The following is a 23,860-nucleotide window of genomic DNA, read 5'->3' as shown; positions in this document are numbered from 1 at the left end:
TACAACGTACTACACCATCTTTTTTAATTTTGCTATTCTTAAGTATCTTCTCTTCCTCTCTGTTGTCTTCAAAATGCTCATACACTGTCTTGAACTCATTCTACCTGTTCATTCCCTCACTCATCACATTGTCAGCACCTCAATTAGATGCCTTGTTTTGGGATGAAAGTTATGTAATAAGGATGAGTCTATATGCCACTTAGAAAAATCAAGGACAACAATAAGAAAGACTGAAGTGTGAATGATTCAGTCCTTCTTAGAAAGGGGAACAAAAATATTCACAGATGGTCAAGAGGACAATACAGCAACCAACAGAGTGTGAAAAGATTTTTTCCAATCCTATATCTGATAGAGGGCTAATGTACAATATATATAAAGAACTCAAAAAGTTAGATTCCAGAGACTCAAATGATTCTATTAAAATGGGGTGCAGAGTTAAAGAATTATAAACTGAGAAATACCAAATGGCTGAGAAGCACCCCCCAAAAAAAAAACTCTTTAATGTTCCTAGTCATCAGGGAAATGGAAATCAAGACAACTGTGAGATTCCACCTCACCCCAGTTAGAATGGCTAAGATCAAAAACTCAGATGACAGCATATGCTGGTGAGAAGATGGAGAAAGAAGAACACTTGTCCATTTTTGGTGAGATTTCAAGCTGACACAACCACTCTGGAAATCAGTCTGGTAGTTCCTCAGAAAATTGGACATACTACTAACTGAAGACCCAGTTATACCACTCCTGATAATATACCCAAAAAATGCTCCAACATCTAACAAGGACACACGATCTACATGTTCATAGCAGTCTTATTTATGACAGCCAGAAGCTGGTAAGAACCAACAGAGGAAAGGATGCAGAAACTGTGGTACATTTACACAATGGAATAATACTCAGCTATTAGACACAGTGACTTCATGAAATTCCTAGACAAATAGGTGGAACTAGAATCTATCACGGGGAATGAGGTAACCTGTCACAAAAGACCACAAATAGTATGTACTCACTGACAAGTAGATACTAGCCTCAAAACTCTGAATACACAAGAAACAAATCAGACACCTTATGAAGCCCAAAAAGAAAGAAGACCATATATGGATGCCTCAATATTTCTTAGAAGGAAGAACTAAACAGCCAAGAAAGGAAATACAGAGACAAATAGAGGAGCAGGGATTGAAGAAAAATCATTCAGAAACTGCTTTTTCTAGGGATCCACCCCGTATGCACCCACCAAACCCAAGCACTCTTACTGATGCCAATAAGTGCTTACTTGCAGGAAGCTGATGTGTATGCCTCCTCAGAGCCTCTGCTAGAGCCATACAGATAATTTGAGAATGCTTGCAGCTAACCGTCAGACTGAACACATGTACCCCAATAAAGTAACTACAAAAAGGACTGAAGGAGCTGAAAGGGTTTGCAAACCCACAGAAAGAGCAACATTATCAACCAATCAAACCTTTCAGAGCTCCCAGGGACTAAAACACCAACCCATGAGTACATATGAATGGACCCATGGCTCCAGCTACATAGGTAGCAGAGGACAGCCTTATCAGGCATCAATGGTAGGAGAACTGGTGGTCCTGTCAAGGTTCAATGCCCTGGTGTAGGAGAATGTCACAGTGGGGTGGCAGGAGGTGGTGGGTGGGTGTTGAGGTGAGGGAGCACTGTCACAGAAGCAGTGGAGGATGATGGGATAGGGGGTCTTTGTAGGGGTAGCCAGGAAATATTTGAAATATAAATAAAAATTTATCCAAAAAAAAGAAAAAAAAATAGAATGTGTATGTATTCCAGCCAGAGGATTTAAATGTGTGTCATTCTAGCCAGATCACACAGAGCCAGAAGGTTTTTGGATATGACCTCTTTGAACAGTAGCAATGTTGCTGGGCTAAATTTTCTCTACAACTTTCAAGAATTAGCCTGACTAAAAATAGACAATAATCAAAGTAAACAAAAAGAAAATAAAAGGGCAAATAACAAACAAATTCACTGCCCCCAACCCTATTCATAAGCATGCAATTTATTTTATGTTGGCCAACTATGCCTGGAGATGGGGCCTGCATTAACCCTTGGGGCAGAGAGAGATATTTTAGAGCGTTGCGGCCTAAGTGAGATGTCTTCATCAAGCTCCTCTCCTCAAGAATCAGGAATCTATGAGAAAGGAATAATTGAAACATTTTGTGAAACAGATAGTGGTTGTATACAAGTAAATTGTGTCACACAGACACAATGAAACTCACAGACATAGAAACTCACAGTGACCTTGACAGCATGTACAGGCCCTGCACAGGTCCCGAACAAGAACTACAATTTTATTCTAACACAATTAGAAAAGGAGGCAGTTTTGTTTTCTTTATTTCTTGGACTTCATACAGTCTGTGAGTTGTTTCTGGGGGAGTGCAAGCCTCTGGGGTTAGCATCCCACTATCAGTGACTGCATATTATGTCTGTTCTTTTGTGACTGGGTTATCTCACTCAGGATGATATTCTCTAGATGCATCAATTTTCTTAAGAATTTGGTTAAGTCATTGTTTCTGGTGGCTGAGTAGTATTCCATTGTGTAAATGTACTACAATTTTTGTATCCATTCATCTACTGAAGGACATCTGTGTTCTTTCCAGCTTCTGGCTATTATAAATAGAGCTGCTATGAACATTGTGGTGCATATATCTTTGTTGTGTACTAAGGTGTCTCTGGGGTATATGCCCAGAAGTGGAATAGCTGGGTCTTCAGGTAGTATTATGTCCAATTTTCTGATGTATCGCCAGACTGATTTCCAAAGTGGTTGTATTAGTTTGCAACCCCACCAACAGTGGAGAAGTGTTCCTCTTTCTCCGCAACCTTGCCAGCATCTGTTGTCATCTGAGTTTTGGATCTTGGCCAATCTGACTGGTGTGAGGTAGAATCTCAGGGTTCTTTTGATTTGCATTTCCCTGATGGCTAAGGATGTCGAGCACTTCCTCAGATATTTCTCAGCCATTCGATATTCCTCAACTGAGAACGTTTTGTTTAGCTCTGTGCCCAATTTTTTAATAGGCTTATTTGATTCTCTGGTGTCTAGCTTTTTGAGTTCTTTGTATACCTTATATATTAGGCCTCTATCTGATGTGGAGTTGGCAAAAATCTTTTCCCATTCTGTTGGCTGCAGTTTTGTTTTCTTGACAATGTCCTTAGCCTTACAGAAACTTTGCAATCTCATTAAGTCCCATTTGTTAATCTTTGACCTTAGAGCTTGAGCCATTGGTGTTTTGTTCAGAAAATTTTCTCCTGTGCCTATGTGTTCTAAAGTTTTTCCTACTTTCTCATCTAATAGTTTCAGTGCATCTGGTTTAATGTGGAGAACTTTGATCCACTTACACTTGAGCCTTGTACAAGGAGATAAGAAAGGGTCTATTTTCATTCTTTTGCATGTTGAGTGCCAGTTGGACCAGCACCATTTGTTGAATCTTTATACAACAAGAAAACTTTGACTATTTACATGTTACATTTTGTTTTACATGTGCTTTATGCTCATTGTAACTATTAAGTTTTCAATGCATACTATCAAACCTTTAAAAAAATCAAGTACTGACTAAAAATATATTCATACAGTTTTATGTAAAAAATTACTTTAAAATCTGAAAAAAAGTACTGACAAAAATGTATTGTATAATTTTATGGAAAAATGCTTAAAATCTGTACATTTATCTTTGTTTTGTAAAATAAAGTTGTTAAAAAAATAACAACTCAAAAAAAAGAAAAAAAGAAAAGGAGGCAGTTTTAATTCATACTTATTTAGAACACTGTAGGTTATTAACTTTTACTATATATCTCTCCTTAGGTTCAGATATATCCTTCCTAGGGGTGTAGCATGAGATCATGTAAAATCATACTGAAAATATTTTCTACAACTTATCTACAACAAACACATATATGAAGATTTTCATTTTAATGATCTGATGTCATTATCTTTATTTTTAGCTGCTGAACTCTTTTTTATTTATAGAAAAATGTAATATGCTGATAGTATATAAACTTGTTATAATTTTATGTATTTTATGAATTTGAGTGTTCTATCTGCATGCTCACAAGTGTCAGAAGAAGGCATCAGATCTATTATACGTCTATGGCCCATCATGTGGTTGCTAGTAAATGAACTTGTCATTTCTGAAAGAACATCCGGTGCATTAACCCCTAAGCCATCTCTTCAGTCCTTGTTTATTTGATTATTTTTATTTTTTTTTATGGGAGATGTGTTTTAAGGGAATGTTTATATGCCACATCATGTCTGTGGAGATCAGAAAATACCTTCTAAGAGTAGATTTTTCTCTTTCCACCATGTATGTTTCTGAAACCAAACTCAGGGTTTCAGGGTAGGTAGCAGTGCCCTTACCTTACCCTTCATAACTTTGGCGTGTATGAATAGACCAGATGCTAAAATTTCATTGAAATATTGGCATTTATCTTTATCTAAGATATTGGCTTATATTTCATTTTTGTGTTCATTTCTAGAGTAGGCTTCTGGATACCCCAAAAGAACTCCCATCTTGTTATTTTGGAATAGGTTGGAATGTTTAATCTCAGAAAAAAATTATTATTAGAGTTATCTGGTCTTGTATTTATTTCCCTTAGCAGAATAAAAAGTATATGTAACTGTGTATTATGAATGGGGGTATACGGTATGAAGTGTGTGGTGGGAAGTATGTATGCTGTTTCACATGTGGAGGTTAGAGAACAGCGTTAAGCAGTCTGTTTTAGCTCATCTCTTTGTTGAACTGGCATGTCAGATTCTGAATGAGTCCTCTGTCATTTCTCTATCTCCAGAAAAGAGTTTTGGGATTACAGATGTATTACACATATGACTTTCTACAAGGTTTTGGAGAATTGAGCTTTAAACTATTTTTTGCAAGCTCTATTTTATTTTGCAAGCTGTTTTAGATAAATTTATATTAATTGTTCAATAATACTTTACACTAATATGTTTATGTTTTCCTTTTAGTTCATACATCTTCAAAATTGTTCCTAACTGCCCCTTACATTCCTGTGATTTATAATATTAATCAATTACACCAGTCAGCATGATTGGTACCATGATAGAGAACAAATTAAAACTCATTCCAACGATGCAAAGCATTGCATTTGTAATATTTTAATGTCAATGAAATATTACTTTTTACATGTTCCAATTTCTTAAATAGCTTGATGTCCATTCGAAAATATACCTCTTGAAAATCTCTCATGTGGTCTATTCAAAGTAAGAATTTTTCTCATTCTTAATATGTTTTTGCAAAAAGCATATCAAAGCTACCCTTGTATGCTTCAAAATATGCAGGAAAATACAGACACACACATGACATATATACATATGTTCAGTTCATGGAAGTGTATGGGTTTTTTATGATGTTGCTTTTGTTACAGAAATATATTAATACAACATAAATAAGTACCTTGCATTCTACTCTGATTATAATTGATTATAAAAGGAAAGAGCTCAGGTGCTTGGCTTTATAATGAATGTATCTTAGAATTGAAGCCATTGATCAAAAGATTCTGTGGCTTAGAGGATAATTTTGTATAATACTTCTAGAAAGAACACCCACTAAAGTAATTACAAAGCCCTATTTGTTTGTTTTGAAGCTAGAAAAAGCCCTTGGCCCTTCATCTGTAGGCTGATTTACTAAATAAGTGTAACATTTAGAATATGTGAATATATATCTTAACATTATTTCTAAATAAATCACCGGTATTTTGTCCATGTGAGACTCTGCATTGAGCTGTATTTTGTAGTGTTATGATAGGTTGCCACTCATTTTGGCTATTGTTTTGGTACTGCATTAAAACTTGTACTCTGATGTCGCACATGAAAGTACATAGCCTTTGTGTACCATATGATTACTGATCACACAATGTTTCTAATAATGTTAAGTTCAATAAAGTGTCCATTGCCAGCCATTATGTATCCTGATTCTTTTGAGGAAAGAATATAACCTACCCCATATTTCTGTTTCAGACAAGTCTGTTTAAGACAGCCTTGTGTGTTTATTAATAAAAAAAAATTGAATGGCCTTCAGTCTTCTTAATGTCCTCTATGTTTAAATTACTCTAAGATTCTTGGGCCTCTCAGAATGGTCAGATTGACTTCTACTTTCATGATGGTGCATGACAAAAATGATTTCTAAGATTTAATTATTTAAAAAATGTTTACTTATTTATTCCCTTTTCCCTCCCTTCAACACCCCATGTCCTCTCCCTTCATTCCTTCCATGACACCACAACTTACTCTGAAATCCATTGCCCATTTTGCTTTAATAAGTAAATGTCATAGTTGACACGTGCTTACATATATAAATATAATATGGTGAGTCTGTTCTGTGTTGCTTATATGTTTATGATTACAGGGCTGACTTTCTTTATGTTAGATAAACACTTAGGCAGCTTAAGCCTAGGAGAAATGAATTCTCTTTTACTAAGCATTTGTTAGTTCCTTTATTTTGTCTAGAGATAAGACAGCACAATATTTCCCCCAGTTCACTAGAATGTCAACTGATACTATCACTGTTCAGGTTTGATTAGACAGCCATATTATTAAGTATCATTTCCATACCTCCATGTCAGTTCAAGAGGACAGATTTTATACCACATGTGCTTGCTCTCTTGCTTTAAATGTATTTCTGGCTCCCTTCTGCATTCAATTTCTGAGGTACAGGGCTTGTATTAAAGATGTATCCATTGTGGCTGTAGACTACACAATCAGTTGAATTGTGCATTTTCTTCTGGTATAGCTTTCTACAATTTTCTCTGCTTGCTATAAAGTGAAGCTTCTTTATTTTAATTACCTGAATATTTTTTTATTTTTTTAATTTTATTTTGACAATCAAGCTTTTATTTCCCTCCTGGTCTATGCTCCTTCTATTCCATAACCCACACCTCATTCCCACCCCCTGACACATTTCCACGAGAATGTCCCCACTCCACTCACCCTGCCAGACCTCTAAACTCCCTGGGGCCTCCAGTCTTTTGAGGGTTAGGTGCATCTTCTCTGTCTGAACCTAGACCAGAGAGTCCTCTGATATGAAGTGAAAGTGATTCTTAACTGTGTGTTCAAGGATATGATTTATAATGCAGTTGAGGGTATTGGTGATCTACTCATGTGGATGTAGCAGGTTATTTTTTCTTCTCTACTTCATGATCATGTTGTTGCCTAGGTTTCTAGTACAAGACATGATTTTCTTTTATTTAAACCTTATGTCCAATTAGAGATGTATTGATCACTTGAATTTATGAATGCTACTATTGCATCTTTATCAATATCTTGCTATGTTTGTCCTTGTTGTGGTACATAGGCATCACAGCTGTGTACGGATATTTATTGTTTCACTCTGTTGGCACTTTATATAGAGCCATCTGGTATTACAAAAGCTAGAACTCAGAAAGAGGTTTTCAGGGCATATCCAAATCACATAGGTCTGCTCTATGTCAAAGTGTGCAATATTCTTTATAATAAGGACTTACCTTGGACCTATGAGAGGTAACAAAAGGCATCAGTTATAGCTTCTGATATTTTGTTTACCCAGAACAACATGTCAAAAGGACATTTCTCATGCTTGGTAGTAGAGTCTTCGTTAGATTTACCCTTGGCTTTTGTAGGGAGAATTATCAATCCAAATGGTATAATAACTTTTATATAAATTATATTCATATAATATAATTTTATATAGCTATAAAATATGATACAGAATTTTGTAGATTTATTTTTGTGTTTGTGTGTATGAGATAGGGAGAGAGAAAGAGAGAGAGAAAATGCAATATGTATGAGACAAGAGACAAAGGAGAAAAGAAAAAACCATCAGATTCCTAGGATTTAAAATAAAATAGATGTGGGTGTCTCCAAATTCAGGTCCTCTAGAAAAGCAACAATTTCTCTTAATCACTGAGCCATATCTTCAGCATGCAGTTTGTTAGTATCCATATATATCGTATGTATGATATATAATACATGATACATGATTTTATGTGATATACAATATATTATTTATGATTGATATGTGATAAATATATAATACTGTACATACTATAAAATACAGTATACATAAATGTACTCATATAATTTCATATTATATATAATCTATGTGTATGCAGATATAATTAGATGATATATGTAAAAGTATATATTATAGCTAACACTGAAGATTTTTGTTAAATTAATTCTCTTACCCCTTCTAGCATAAGCTTAAGTGACTAATTGTCAGTAAGTTATATTATAACAATACAGTGTTAACAGTTATAACAATACAATGTTTATATTCTTAATCTTCCATATTAAAATCTCCTCTCTCTCTCTCTGTCTCTCTCTCTCTCGCTCTCTCTCTCTCTCTCTCTCTCTCTCTCTGAGCTCTAAAATGACAATGCTTTCATCATTAATACGGCTTTAGGTTACCATTTGAGCCTTTTAAATGACGTTTTAAAATGTCTGTTATGCCACAAGTGAAACTTACTCCCACTTCACCTATAGGCATAAGCATACCTGTTGTGAGCCTCAGCAAGCACAGTGATAGACTTTCCATGAACTAATAAATCCCATTTTATCTTATGTTACAATTTTATAGGGTTAATTTAGTGTTAACAGGCAGGAAACTATTTTAAACTTAATTTTTTACTGCATATTGAATGTGCATAAAATTGAAATACAGCAACTTATAAATAAGATGAACATAACCCTGGGTATGTGATTTAAATTCCCTGGACATCTACATGCTTCATTGGCTTAGCATGACATTTTACCTTCCCTGTAAGGTTACTGACATATTTTAATTTTAATATGGCCATACAAAAGTTGTGAAAAAAAGATTTAAGATAACCATTGTTCTAAAGTAACTTTTTTTTTCTTGGTTTATCTATAAAGAGAGATAAATGTAATTACTTCTTAGGTTAGACATTTCTTTCCTGAAATACTCACTGTCCTTCCTATATGAAACTCGTTTTTTTTCTGAAAGAACTTAACTTACCAGAGTAGTTTGACTCCATTTTAGTTTGAGGAACTTATATGTGCAGTACATTTCTTTATGCTGGGGAACTCTGACATAAGCTGGTATCATATTGAAGAGGAGAAAGATGAAAAGGCTAGTAAATCCAGGAAGGAAGACAAATTAAGCCAATTTCCCATAACTGAAGTCTTTCCTACCTGAAATATCTTGGAATCATTATCATATTTCTTCTTTTCAAGCACACACACACACACACACACACACACACCATCCAAATATGAGAACTTACTTTTATCACATCATCATAAAAAGGAATTAAATCAACATATTTCCATTTATTCCCCTTTTTAATGGAAATGTTTTGCATTTACAATTCAGATGTTATCCCTTTCCCACAATCCCATGTTGCCTCCCCTTCTCATTGCCTCCATGAAGATGCTCCCTCTCCCAACAATCCTCTCCCACCTCACCACCTTGGTGTTTCCCTACACTGGGAAAATAAGCCTTCTCTGGACCAAAGGCCTCTCCTCCCATTGATGGCAGAAAATGCTATCCTCTGCTGCATATGTACATGGGGCCATGGGTCTCTCCATGCAAACTCATTGTTTGGTATTTTAGTTCCTGGGAGCTGTGGTGGGTTTGGTTAGTTGATAATTTTGTTCTTCTTATGGGGTTGCAGACCTTTTCAGCTCCTTCAGTCCTTTCTCTAGCTCCTTCATTGGCGTCCTCATGTTCAGTCTGATGGTTAGTTGCAAGCACATTCCTCTGAATCCATATGGCTCTGGCAGAGCCCAGAAGCAGCATCCATATCATGTTTTTGCCAGGAAGCACTACTTGGCATCAGCAATAGTGCTTGTGTTTATTGGGCACATATGGAATGTATCCACAGTTGAGGAGTCTCTGGATGATCTTTTTCTCCTATCCCTGCTCCTCTATTTGTCCCTTTATTTCCTCCCACAAACATTTTGTTTTTCCATCTAAGAAAGACTGAGGCATCTACTTTCTGGTCTTCTTCTTCTTGAGCTTCATAGGTTCTGTCGGTGTTTATTGGAGGGGATATTCCAAACCACATAATTTCCAATTTTGTACTGTAGATACTCACCCTTATAAACACAGGTAAGGGTTATTCTCATATATTACCAAAAATGCTTCTATTTGAATTAAATGGGAACATCATATACATTCACAACTAGTTAAAATACAAAGAACAACTGATTATGGAGTGCTTCATTTCAAGTAAATTGTCAATAACACAAGTTCTAACCATAAAGTTGAGGGAACATCACAGAAGAGAGATCAGAAAAAAATATAGAATCCAGAATACTAGAACATCTGCTCTGAGACAGTATCTTCTACCTATGAAAAGGACCTGCATTTATGAAATTTTAACAATATGGGTACAAAAACAAGACACAGAATGAGAACATCAATTGGCATGGGAAGCTAAATTGAAAAAAATTCACAAGCAGACATGCCTAGATGAAGAGCTATAGGCAATTAATGGGCATTAAGAAAGGGCTAATTAGTTTCTCCTAGGGAAATCCCTGCGATAAACATATCTAATCACATGTGTCCAGCTTTAAACATATACCCAAAGGAGCAAGAGTAAATGAACTCAGCAATTTGTATTTATGTAGATATATGTAATTGATCTATATCTCTGCGTATTTTACAAATAGATACTATAGAAGGAGCAGTCATGAGTTTGAGAAGGAGTAAGGACATAGGAGGGATTGAAGATCAGAGAAAGTGGAGTAGAAATAGTGTAAATACAGTGTGATATGTAATATGTTGACAAGAATTTTAACAAATAATGCATCACCTGCACCAAAACTGAAAATAAAATGTTAAAAAAGAGTAAAAATGTCATGAAATTTAGATTTTGAAATGTTTATATAGTTTAATGGAAAATTAAGGAGGCTTAATATATGTATATCTAACAACCAGGAATACTTAAACATGATTCTCAATTATCTGTATACATATGGTAAAATTCTGGCTGTACTGGAGTTTTAAATCTGAATTATTTATAACACATCTGTGCTCCATTGATTCCAATTTCATAATTTTAAAATGCAAAAACACTAAGTAAATAGAATAGTTTTTACTGGACCCAGAGTTTTATGTCTTAAATAAGAGCAAATGTTGAGGGAATAATGTAATTCAGCGGGTTTTTTTCCCTTCAATTTGTTTCTTTTATTCATGCATTTACAAATGGATCACTGCACCCCTCCTTCTGGTTTCCCCTCTTCACACCATCTCTCCTCTTCTCCTCCTCTTCTCCTCTGAGAGAGTAGACCCTCTTTACACATATTTTATCTCCCCACCCTGGTATTTCACGTCTGTGTAGGAATAGGAGCACAGGTGGTCAGGCAGGCGACACATTTAAGACTGTCCCCATCCAATTGTTGGGAGACCCAAATGAAGACCATGCTACACATCTTCTACACACCCAGCTCATTTTTCCTCTATCTCATTTAGAAGACTTTCTTACCACTGCCTAACATTTGGCTGTAGGTGTCTGCATCTGTTTATGTCAGCTTCTGCCTGAAGCTTCTCAGAGAACTCTTGTGCTAGGCTCCTATACACAAGCATAGCAGAGTATCCCTCATAGTATCAGAGATTGGTTCTTGCCGATGGGATTGGTTTCAAGTTGGGTCAGTTATTGATGGGCCATCCCCAGAGTTTCTGTTCTACCTCTGTCCCTCCATTTCTTGTGAACAGGTTGGTGTCCTTATCCTTCCACTGGGATCCTGCCTGGCTGTAGGTTCCATATCCTGAAGTAGGAGCCTTAGATAAATTTATCACCCACAGGTTTCTGGGAAGCTCTTCCATCCCCGGGATCTAGTACATCTTAGAGATACCTCCCAGCCTTGCCAGAAAGCTGATTTTCATTATTTCTCCAGGCCCTTTGGCTCTGTTTCCAGTCTGTCCCCTGATGTGACACTGACTCTTTCCATTCTCCTCTGCATTTCCTCCCTCAACTCTTTCTGTCCTTTCATATGCCTCCTTTGAATATTTTATTTCCCCTTCTAAATAATATTTAAGCATCCTCACATTAGCCTTTCTTTGTGTATGGTTTCTTTTGGTCTCTGGAATGTAGCATATATATGTTGTACTTCATGTATAATATCTGCTTATAAATGAGTGCATGTATGTCTTTCGGTCCTGGGTTACACTCTTAGTTGAATCCATTTACATGCAAAATTCATGACTTTCTCATTTTTGCTAGCTTAGTAGTGTGAATAACATTGTGTGAATGAACCATTTTCTGTATTCATTCTTTTGTTGATGGACATCTGGGTTACTTCCAGTTTCTGGCTCTTAAGAATAAAGCTGCTATGAACATAATGGAACATGTGTCCTTGTGGTATGGTTAAGACTCTTTGGGGTATATGCCCAGGAGCAGTATATCTGGGTCTTCAGGTAGAACTCTTTCCAATTGTCTGGGAATCCACCAGATTGATTCCCAAAGTGTTTGTACTAGTTTGCACTCCCACCAGCACTGGTGGGGTTTTCCCCATACTTGGCAGAATGGGCTATCACTTGAGTTTTAAACTTAGCCATTTAGATTTGGATAAATTAGCATTTCTGAGCTATTTTGATTTATATAAGTTGGCATCTCTAAGCTATTTTGATTTGATTTACCTGATGACTATGGACTTTGACCATTTCTTAAGTGTTTTTTTGACCGTTACAGATTCCTCTTTTGAGAAATCTGTTTAACTCTGCATCCCATATTTTTAAATCGGGTTATTATTTGGTTTGTTGATACCTAACTTCTTGAATTGCTTCTATAGTTTGGATAGTAGCCCTCTGTCTTGTGCAGTATTGGTTAAGAGCATTTCCCAATCTTAAGGCTTTTGTTTTGGGCTATTGATGGTGTCCTTTGCCTTACGGAAGCTTTGCTGTTTCATGAGGTGCCTTGTATTCTTTGTTGATCTTAGAGCCTGAGACATAGGTTTTCTGTTCAGGAAATTGTCTTCTGTACCAATGCACTCAAGGCTATTGCACACTTCCTCTTCTGTGAAATTAAGTGTACCTGGTTTTATGATGAGTTCTCTGGTACACTTATACTTGATTTTTCTGAAGCATTAGAATTGTGCATCTGTTTTGATTCTTCTATGTGCAGGTATCCAGTTAGACCAGCACCATTTGTTGAAGAGGATTCTTTTGCCACATGTATAGTTTTAGCTTGTTTTTTTTTTTTTAATCATGTGTTTATTTGTGGGTCTTCAATTTGATTCCATCGATCAACCTGTTTCTTTCTATAAAATACCATGAAATTTTTATTACTATTTTTCTGTAGTATGTAGTATTTTGATGATATTTTGAGATGTTCTTTTATTGTTCATGTTTTTTTTTTTTTTTTTTTTTTTTTTTTTTTTTTTTTTTTACTAACCTGGGTTGTTTGTTTTTTTTTCATATAAAGTTGAGAACTTTCTTTCAAGTTCTGTAAAGAATTGTGTTGAATTTTGATAGGAATTACATTGAATCTGTAGATTACTTTTGGTAAGAGAGCCATTTTCATTAAATTAGGTCTACCAATCCAAGAGTAAATGATTTTTTTTCATAATCTAATAACTTTTTCAATTTCTTTCTACAGAGAATTACATTTCTTGCCATACAAGTCTTTCACTAGCTTGGCTAGTGTTATATCATGAAAATTTATATTATTTGTGGCTATTTTGATAGTTGTTGTTCTCCTGATTTCTTTCTCAGATCATTTGTAGAAAAAGTATTATTGATTTATTTTAGTTAACTTTGTACTTAACAACTTTGTTGAAGGTATTCATAAGCTGTAGGGCATTTTTTGTTACAGTTTTTGGGCTCACTTGTGTTTATACTATGATATTGTCTGTGAAAAACAATACTTTTACTTCTTTCTTTCCAGTTTTTACTCACCCCCTTTAGTTGTTTTATTTCTCTAGCTAGGACTTGAATTATTATTGGAATAGATAGGAAGAGAGTAGGCAGCCTTACCTTGTCTCTAACTTTAGTAGAATTACTTTATATTTCTCTCTATTTAATTTGATGTTGACTAGTAGCTTACTTTATATTACATTTGTTGTGGTTTTGTGGGTGCCTTGTATCCCTGACCTTTCAAAGACTTTTAACATAAAGGGGTGTTAGATTTTGTCAAATTCTTTTTTAGTATCTAATGAGAAATTTATGTGTTTTTTTTTTGTTGTTGTTTTTCCATTTGTTCATATTGTAAATTACATTGATGGATATTTGTATAGAAAATCACTCCTGCATCCCTGGAATGAATCCTATTTGATTATCATGAATGATGTTTTTTTTTTTAATGTGTTCTTGGATACCATTTGTATTATATTGAATATTTTGTATCAATGTTCATAAAAGAGTCTGAAATTCTGTTTCATTTTTGTATGTTTATGTGATCTAGCTATCAGGGTGATTGGGACCTCATAGATAGAATTTGACAATGTTCTGTCTGTTTTTTGTTTATTGGTTTTTTTTGGGGGGGGTTGTCTGTTTTTTTTTTTTTTTCTGGAATAGTTTTAAAAGTATTGTTATTAACTTTTCTTTAAAAGTTGTAGAATTCTGTACTAAGACTATCTGGCCATTATTTTACTTGCAGCTTTTAGTATTCTTTCTTTGTTCTCTACATTTACTTCCTTAATTATTACACGGGGTGAGGGTTTTATTTTCTGGTTACTTCATTTGGTGTTCTGTAAGTTTCTTGTACATGTGCTAGGATCACTTGTTTTGGTTAAGCAACTTTTCTTCTATTATTTTGTTGAATATATTTTTTGGGCTGTTGAGATGGAAAACTTATCCTTCTTCTCCTTCTATAATTCTTAGGTTTGGTCTTTTCATAGTGTCCTGGACTTCCTGGATTTTTAGTAGGAACTTTTTAGATATTGCATTTTCTTTGACCGATGTAGAAAATTTCTTTTATCATATTTTGTACACCTGATAATCTCTTTGCAATATTTTATATTCTGTTGGTGATGCTTACTTATGTATTTCCTGTTCCCTCTGCTAGGTTTGCCATCTCCAGGCTTTCCTCTGTTTTTTTTCTTTTTGGCTTCTATTTCCACTTTCATGTCTTGAACAATTTTATTAATTTTCTTTACCAGTTTGTTTCTATTTTTTTGTATTTTTATATTTATTTGTTTTCTCTTTAAAAACCTCTTTTTCTGTTTGATTGTATTTTTCTGTTTTTATTTAAGGGATTAGTTTATTTCCTCTTTAAAATCCTCTGTTATATTCAATAGATGAAATTTAAGGTCTTCCTGTTCAGATGTGTAAGGATATCCAGAACTTTCCGTACAAGGAAACTTGGGTTATGATCATGCCATGTTTCCCTTGCTTTTTTGATTATATACTTGAACTGGCTTTAAAAAATTCATTGGATATACTCTGTATTTACATTTTAAATTTTAAATTTACATTTAAATTTACATTTAAAATTACATTTTAAATGCTATTCCCTTTTTCCTCCTCAGCTCCAATCCCCCCCTCCAAATGCTTCCATAAAGGTGCTCCCTTTTCTAATCACCCTCTCCACCTCAGAGCCTTGGCATTTCCCTACCCTGGGAGAACATGTATTCACTGACTTTAATCATTTGGTTTTTTTTTTCTTGTGTTGTCTGACCTGGTAGTCCCTAATGGTATCAGGCCTCTGGGATTCCTGGCAGACTTGATCATTACTAATGATAGCAAGCCTCTGATTGTCTTGGTTTGCTGTAGGCCTCTAGTCTAGCAGGCCTAGTTGTATGGATAGTCTCATGTGGCAACAGCTCTCCAGGGAGGCAGGCCAAGTAAGCTATGACCCTGAAAGTAAAATGCATGTTGGGATAGTAGGTAGAGGTGTGTAGCAGAAGTTGGATCACGGAAGGGACTGTGTAGAACTTAAGGCTGTGGGACTTGCTGGGGCTCAGCATGTCAGGGATTAGGTGATGGTATTTCACCTGGTTGTTATTGGTGACAGCTGTCCTCCAAGTAAACCAGGTGAACTGTGGCCCAAGGAGTGGTGTGCGGATCCAGGATTTTCTGTATTTCTGTTTTAAGTAGAAATATATAAATGTGAGCTTTCAATTAGAAACAATGCTATACATAGTCAATTTCTCATTTGGTGATATGGAAATGTTCATCTCATAGTTATGAAATGATCACATTTAATTAACAGAATGCAATCTATGTGGATTATATGTGTATAGGTTTATAAGATGCCAATGAAATGATTTTTCTACCTGAATCTACATTCTGTTATCAAATACATAAAATTTCTGTAAAATAGTATATTTGAAATGTAAATCAAAGAAGCTTCATTCCTATAAATACAAATATGAGATGGGACACAGACTGTTTAAAGAAATAAAAGATTGCTAAAAAAATTTAAAAATACAAGTCTATATCTTGTTTCAATGGAAGTGCTCTTTCTTTTGCAAAATATACAGAATGCAACTTAAGCAGAATAATCACCTTTCTGAGATAGAGTCTTGGTTCTCTATATAAGTTTACAGTGATTTCTCCAGCTACTTTCTCCCAGTGCCTCAAAATGTACACACGATTGAATAAGTGCAAGGTCGCGATGAGCTCAAAAACTCCAGCAAAGTATCATTAGTTAGTTAACATTATAAAGCTGAGCATAGGTAGAAAAAAAAGCAGAATGCTTCATCCCCTACATACTCCTTTCATTTTTATATCAATAAATTAAATTCATAGTATAAACAGGCTTATTGAAAAGAAAATGGAAGTTTTGGGACATGTCAGAGAGCATCTTTAAGTAAGTGTAAATTTTCTCACAATTTCAATACATCTAGGAATGTTTAAGAAAGACAAGCAGATATACAATTGGGACACTTTTCCCTTATACCTAATGTTCTGATGATATTGGTGAAGAAGATTGAATGTTAAAGTGTCAGCCTTCTTAAAATCTCTTCTAACACAATTTTGTCTATACTTCAGTTTAATATACAAGTTGGTTCTGGGATAATGCATTTTATAATAGTTTACTTTATAAATATGAGCTTCCATGTCACTGATAATTTCAATTATGAAAATTAAGCCCAGAGATAGAATAAAAGTAATTTTATAGAATTAGTGTTAAGATATTTAACACAAATATTTAGAAAATGTTAAAGGGTTGTAGGAAATTCTAAATGAATTCAAACACCGTTCTGTCTGTAAAACGCTTACTGTTTAAATACGATATTAAGATATTTAGATAATGTAACTTAAAAATACATAAAAATGGATATGTTATTCATGACCAAGTTGTCTCAAAAGAATAATGCTTCAAGAATGTTCACTGGATAAATAATCTGCCCAACTAAAACCTAAAATGTTACAATCAATAAGAAATAGAACTATAGGGTATCCTAAAGACCAATTATATTTATATAAAAATGAAATTACAGCTATAATTATGGAATATTAATTTTCTTGAGACAACCTCTGTCAGCATAATTTCAATGAGGTAATTAGGTTTCTCTAGCGGAAACCTAGTATACACTAATTCGTATCAAATTTCTGCATTTGAGTCTTTCAGCTCTTTGTTGGGTCTTTTGGGGTGGCAATCATGATAGGTCACTCTTTTGCTCATACTCCATAGCCTTGGAAAAAGTGTCAGGACTTGGAGCCTCTCTTTGAGCTAAATCCCACTTTGGAAGCTTCTGAATCCTGTGGCTTAATAGGCAAAGGCTGGAAGAAGAGGAGGAAGGCAATCCTGTAGGAAAACCAGCAGTCTCAATTGACCTGGACCCCTGAGATCTCTCAGGTGCTGGACCACCAATTAGTCAGCATCCACCTGTTGTCATTAGGACCACAACAAGTGTGTAGGAGAGGACTGCTGGGTCTTGGTTCAGTTAGAGAAGATGCACCTAACCTTTAAGAGACTGAAGGCCCCATGGAATTCAGAGATGTGGTGGGGTTGGTGGGATGCGGACATCCTCGTAGAAAAGGGGACAGCGAGGAGGTAAGGGATGGGAAACAGTTGAAGTGTGAACAGGGCTGGAAATAAAATCTGGAGTGTAAAAAATGTTTAATAAGAAGGGATATAAAAAAAGAAAAAAAGAAACCCAATATCCCAGTGAGAGTACTATACATAATGTGTATGTATATATTGACTTATTTTTGATGTTGTTGTTGGTTTTGTTTATTTGTTTGTTTGTTTTTTACTAACCAAATGTTATACTTAAGGTAAACATGGGTTAACTTAAATTTCTAATAATCATTTATATTAATATGTTGAAGATCAGAGATGTTGTATAAATGAATAAATTTTTCAAATTTACTCTTGTTGAAACCAATGACTTTTATTTAATTATTTAACAATTGATTACTGAACCCCTAGTATTTGTAAGCAAAAATGTAGTGGCGATTAAGCTCACAGTGAAAATCAAAATAGACCCAGTCAATAGTCATCAGGAAAATGTGTTTAGCTTTTTCTCTGGTTTAACACACAGTAATATGCATACATACACACTCACTCACACAGACACACAGACACACACACACAAACAGACACACATACACATACAGAGATCCAAATTCTTTCTTCCTCTCCTTATGGCATCCTCTTTTCTGAACATTAAACATTAAACTGATATGTGAGCAGTAAACCACAAGACTGCTCACATGTCAGATTGCCTTCCCGACTTATTGGAAAAAATTCTATAGGACTATTTGATATTTTTAAAATAATACTTTAATTAGTTTTTGAGAATTTCATGTAATGTAATTTCATAACATTTAGCGCCTGAATATTAACGTTTCAGTCATCAATGTCCTGAAAAGTGTCACCTTTCAGTGTTTGTGGAAATCTTACTCTTCTATTTTTGCCCAATGGGGTAGTGACAGCCCCCTCTTCCTTACCAGAGCGAATCAAGGGAGCTCAGAACGACTTTATACCTGCTCATTTCTGTTAAGACTGATATTCATAAAATAGTTGTATGCAGTCAAGTTACTGCTAAAATCTCAAATCTATCTCCGGGATTGTGAGCTTATTTAAGCATAATTTGGATTCATATCATATTGTTATTCATTGAACTCCAATATAATTGTCTAAGACACAACTATTACAGAAAAGAGATTAAGTTACACTAGACCCCACTCTAAATTCATTCAACATGATGCAGATGCATTTTTACATACCAACACAGAATATCCACAAAAGTACAACAGAAATAACTATCAGGGTGGCTTCTCAGTGGGAAAAAACTGAAGACTAATTAATTTTCTTACTACATAAACATTTACCAAAGATAATTAAAGGCAGAACAAATAAAACATACTTGACAGTTGTTTTTTATGCAAAGATATTCACATAAATAAATTATGAGATCTACACAATACGATTATTTAAAAAGTCAGAATTAAAATACTGCATCATAGGCTCCTATGAAATTGTGGAGAAATGTGTTTTTCTACAATGCTGAAAAGACGATAACCACATACTGCAATCTGGGTCATATATTTTACGTCAAGGTTTATCATGTTAATAACCTTTGATACCTGATATCTCCTGCAACATATATAGTTAACAGAATTTACATCTTATAAAATTGGTTACCTAATTATATACAGAATGACATGGAGAACCTATGTCTACTGGCTTTTCTTTTTCTGCTGCCATGATAACAAATATGACCTATACATCCTTAAGAAAAAAGAGCTAACTTTGCCTTACATTTCCAGAGTAAAGTTCATAAAGGCAATGTCCCAATGACAGGAGCACTAGGCAGCTGGTTGGATCATATCTACAGTCAAAAACCTTGGAGCTGGAGTTAAAAGTGACTGCTTTCTAGGTTCTGAGAACTGAATCCAGGCTAAAGCAGTGCTCCCTACTGATGGGACATCTCTCCAGCTCTGTGATTCTGTTTATTTGTTTGAATGAGGTTTTAACAAATTTCACCACTTTACCTACATATATACTCTACACTCACATATATGTAAGTGAAATCAAACAAGAGATGAGATTAAATGTTCCCACTATATATCTCTATCTCTATCATAAATATATATATATATATACATATGTATATATATATATATATATATATATATATATTTCCAATTTACAGGTTAGGAACATTAAAAGATAGATAGCAATTAATAATAAAATAGAATAAACATAACAATGTATTTTAAGGAGAGTAATTTGAAATTTATGAATTACATAGTTATAGATTTTCCCATTTGATATTTTGTACTTCAGTTGTCCAAGAATATTGGAAACTGTGGAAAGTGTAATCCATCAATATGGAATTGCTTTTATATACTTGCCTTTTCTATTAACATTTGGTGGACAATTAATTTCTTTCATTCACCATGACTTTAAAATATCTTTTAACATTAAAAGACATGAGATCTTTTTTGATAACAGAATATTGTTTCCAGAGTGTAGTTTATCATGAGACATAAAATTATAGTTCATGAAAACATGGCTGTGAGTTATCAGGAAATATATCAATAAACTGTCCAGAATCCATTTTCTACCAGTCAAAAATTTCAAATCCTGAAGACCAGTTACATCTGCCATCACTGTGGTCATTTTGCTATTACGGCAGTACTGTTTACCTATGTGAACATAACCCTACCCTAGGTCTGTGGCATGATGTTTGGATAACACTGTTCTCTTTCAATTTCTCACTCAATTGTGAAAAAGCCTTTGAATGGAGACTTTTCTGGATTGGTGTATGGAGTTAAAGGACGGGAGCTCAGGGAGCCATGATCTTCATGCTCTTTTCTCCGCTCAAAGTTTCTCTGAAATTCTGTCTTATGGTAGTCCATGCTGTTACCTGGCCCGCCACTATTCAACATGCATGTTCTTTCACTTTCGAGCATAACACAGCGGTTTTTCAGTACTTAACCATTCATACACATACCTATTCCTATGGTATGGGGTGTGGATAAAATCTTGAATGAATGCATGTTGACATGAATGAGAGAGACTTCAAGGACTCCAATACCTTAGACCCATTAAAATGGCAACAATTTCCCCTGCTCCAAGTATGATACTGATGAATGACAGACTATGAACTAAAACAATGCTACCAGAAACTATCAACCACAACCTTCTCACTGTGGATGATTGCAACCTAAAACCACTCCCCAACAGAAGTCTCTTACCAAAATTGACTGCCTCCACCTCGACATAATCCATCTCATCTCCTTGTTCAGTTATGTATCATCAATCTAGCTGTTCCCTCAGAGTTATATAATAAACACACTGACTTTCCTGGATGCTAGTGATCTCAATTTAACATCTCCATCTAAGAGCCCAGGCCTCCATGTCCAGATCTCAGCTTTTCATCATGTGTGTATGTCTGGGGATCTGTCCTTTTATCATTATCTCATTGTCCCAGTCAAGCAGGTCTCAGGACCTAAGGTCTGTCATATATGATTTATTCACTAATGCATGATGCTTGGTAAATACTGCTTATTATTATAGCCTTTCAAGCTTGCTTAACTGGTTAGTACCTTTTCTGCATCAACAAGAGATTTTATTTTGAAAAATTGTTCCAGAGTTCACATGAGTACCATTCTAATGACCTCCTTTGTTTTCGTAATTCATGACTTTTTTAAATGTTAGAAATGAAAATATTCAAGTTCTCTTTTCATTACACAGTAATTTTATTAGCAGAGGGTCTCCTGGGAGTTAGTGATACATATGCAATTTGAACTTGGTAATAGCTAATGCTCAAGCTCATTAAGAGTTTGTGCAAAGCTACTGTGGGTTTCTGTTCTAAAGTAAAAGTTGTCTGCCAGCTTCACATTTCTATTTAAATTGCTCTCTGTATAAAGTTTAGTACAATATAGATCCCACAGACATTTGAACACGAAGCTGAAAAATATCACAGCAATTTTCTGCCAGATGTAATTTGATATGCTATAAACCCTTGAAAAATCTGAGATGATAGCAAATTTGACAACTGACCTTTAGTTATAATACCAGAAATGTGATACCATAAAGATATCTGGGCTCCTTTTCTGCCATGGAGGCCATTTGGGAAAAAGAAAAAGACCTTGCTCTGAATGTTTACTAGGTAGGGCTCTGAGTTCCTGCTGTATGTTTTCTGAAAAAACACATGAGAATTGATTCTGGACTACCAAGTATTTATCCCATCTCTTCCCAAAATATAAAATCTTTGCTTTGTTTTTTATTTTGTTTTTTTTTTTTGTTTTTTTTGTTTTTTTAATCAGGCAAATAAAGCACCATTTATCACAGTATGTGAGAGAAAGAACAGTGCAAGCAAGTTGTAAATCTCAGCAGGTGATGAGGGGAAGGAGGTGAATAAATAAATAAATAAAAGGTGAAACTCTTTCTTTTGACTCAAAGTTTAAGAAAATAGGAACACTTAACAATGGAGTTTGCAAACAGCTAGCTGTGTTCCTAAAATAAATAGTTTATCTACAATAGGTGATTTGTACTTTTTTTTGTATGTTTCCTCAACTATGAACATGCTTTTTACTAGATCAGGCTAAAAGAAATAATTACTATATGTATATAGAGATGATGTAATTTGATTGTATACTGTCCCCTGTGGACTCATCATGTGTTTAAATAGGATGATGATGTTTGGGAGAAATGAGTCATTGGCAGTGTTCCTTAAGGATTAAGTCTATCTCCACTTACTATGTCCTTAAAACTCCATCTTTTCAAAGAAATGAGGAGACAAAATAAAGGCCCTGTTCTCTCTACTCTATTTTCTATCTTATCATTATCTAAATAATCTAAGATAAAAATCAAGGCACAGACCCTGGTGCTCATTTCCTTCCAGACCTGAGCAACTCTGTATCACCTGCTTCATCGATTTTATGGTGTTTTTTCCAGCACATTTATTGATTCTCAGCAAGGCTCAATTGTCTACAATCGCACAATCTCTGCCAATGCAGAAGCTCTTGTTCATACGTTTATCCTAAGTGGGTCCCTTGAAAATATGACCACTATTTCTCCCAGAATCTAAGATCAATAATTCTTTCGTCAATACTCCCTGTGTCTTCCTCAAGCATAGTTATGTTGTTATACTTTAAAACTAATACCTATTAAATTTTAAGGTATAAAAACATAAACAGAAATAAATGAAATCATTAGGATTTTTCAATTCTTATTTCCTTAAGGAGTGAAGCTATGGAGATTGTCCATATAGTTTTTTTTTCTTTTATCTCCTTATTAACACATTTATATCAACTTGTTGTGTGCTGTGGAAAAGTACTAGGCACATCTTTAAAATGTGAATTCATAAACTAAAACCAATGAAAAGCATATCTACAAGAGCACCCTATTCTGAATGAGTACACAGCTTATTAAAGTACAGAAGTTGGGGGCTGGGAGTTAGATCAGTGATTAAGAACACTTGGTGCTCTTGCAGAGGACTCCAGTTCATTCCCCAGAACAACAGTGGGTGGCTCAAAACTGCCTGTAATTTATATTCTGGCATCCACTTGTATCTGCTCATATGTGTGCACATAAATAATACAATAAAAATTTAAAAAATAAAAATAACCATCATGCAGCATATTTTCTATTGGAAAGAAAAGAAAGATAACCATCAAGGAAGGGCAGCTATAAGCTTTCATCATCCTAAATATGAATCACACCAGTCATAATGGCTAAGATCAAAAATTCTGGTGACAGCAGATGCTGGCAAGGATGAGGAGAAAAAGGAACGCTCCTTCACTCTTGGTAGGGTTGTAAGTTTGTACAACCACTCTGGAAATCAGTCTAGTGGTTTCGTAGAAAATTGGACATAGTATTACCAAGATACCCAGCTATTCCATTCCTGGGAATATACCCCAAAGGCATACATCCAACATATAACTAGGACACATGCTCTACCATGTTCATAGCAGCCTTATTTATAACAGCAATAATCTAGAAAGAACCCAGACATCTTTCAACAAAGGAATGGCTACAGAAATTG

This window comes from Micromys minutus, assembly GCF_963924665.1.
Source record: "Micromys minutus genome assembly, chromosome: 18".
NCBI classification, from domain to species: domain Eukaryota; kingdom Metazoa; phylum Chordata; class Mammalia; order Rodentia; family Muridae; genus Micromys; species Micromys minutus.
Note: the sequence above shows the minus strand (reverse complement) of the source record.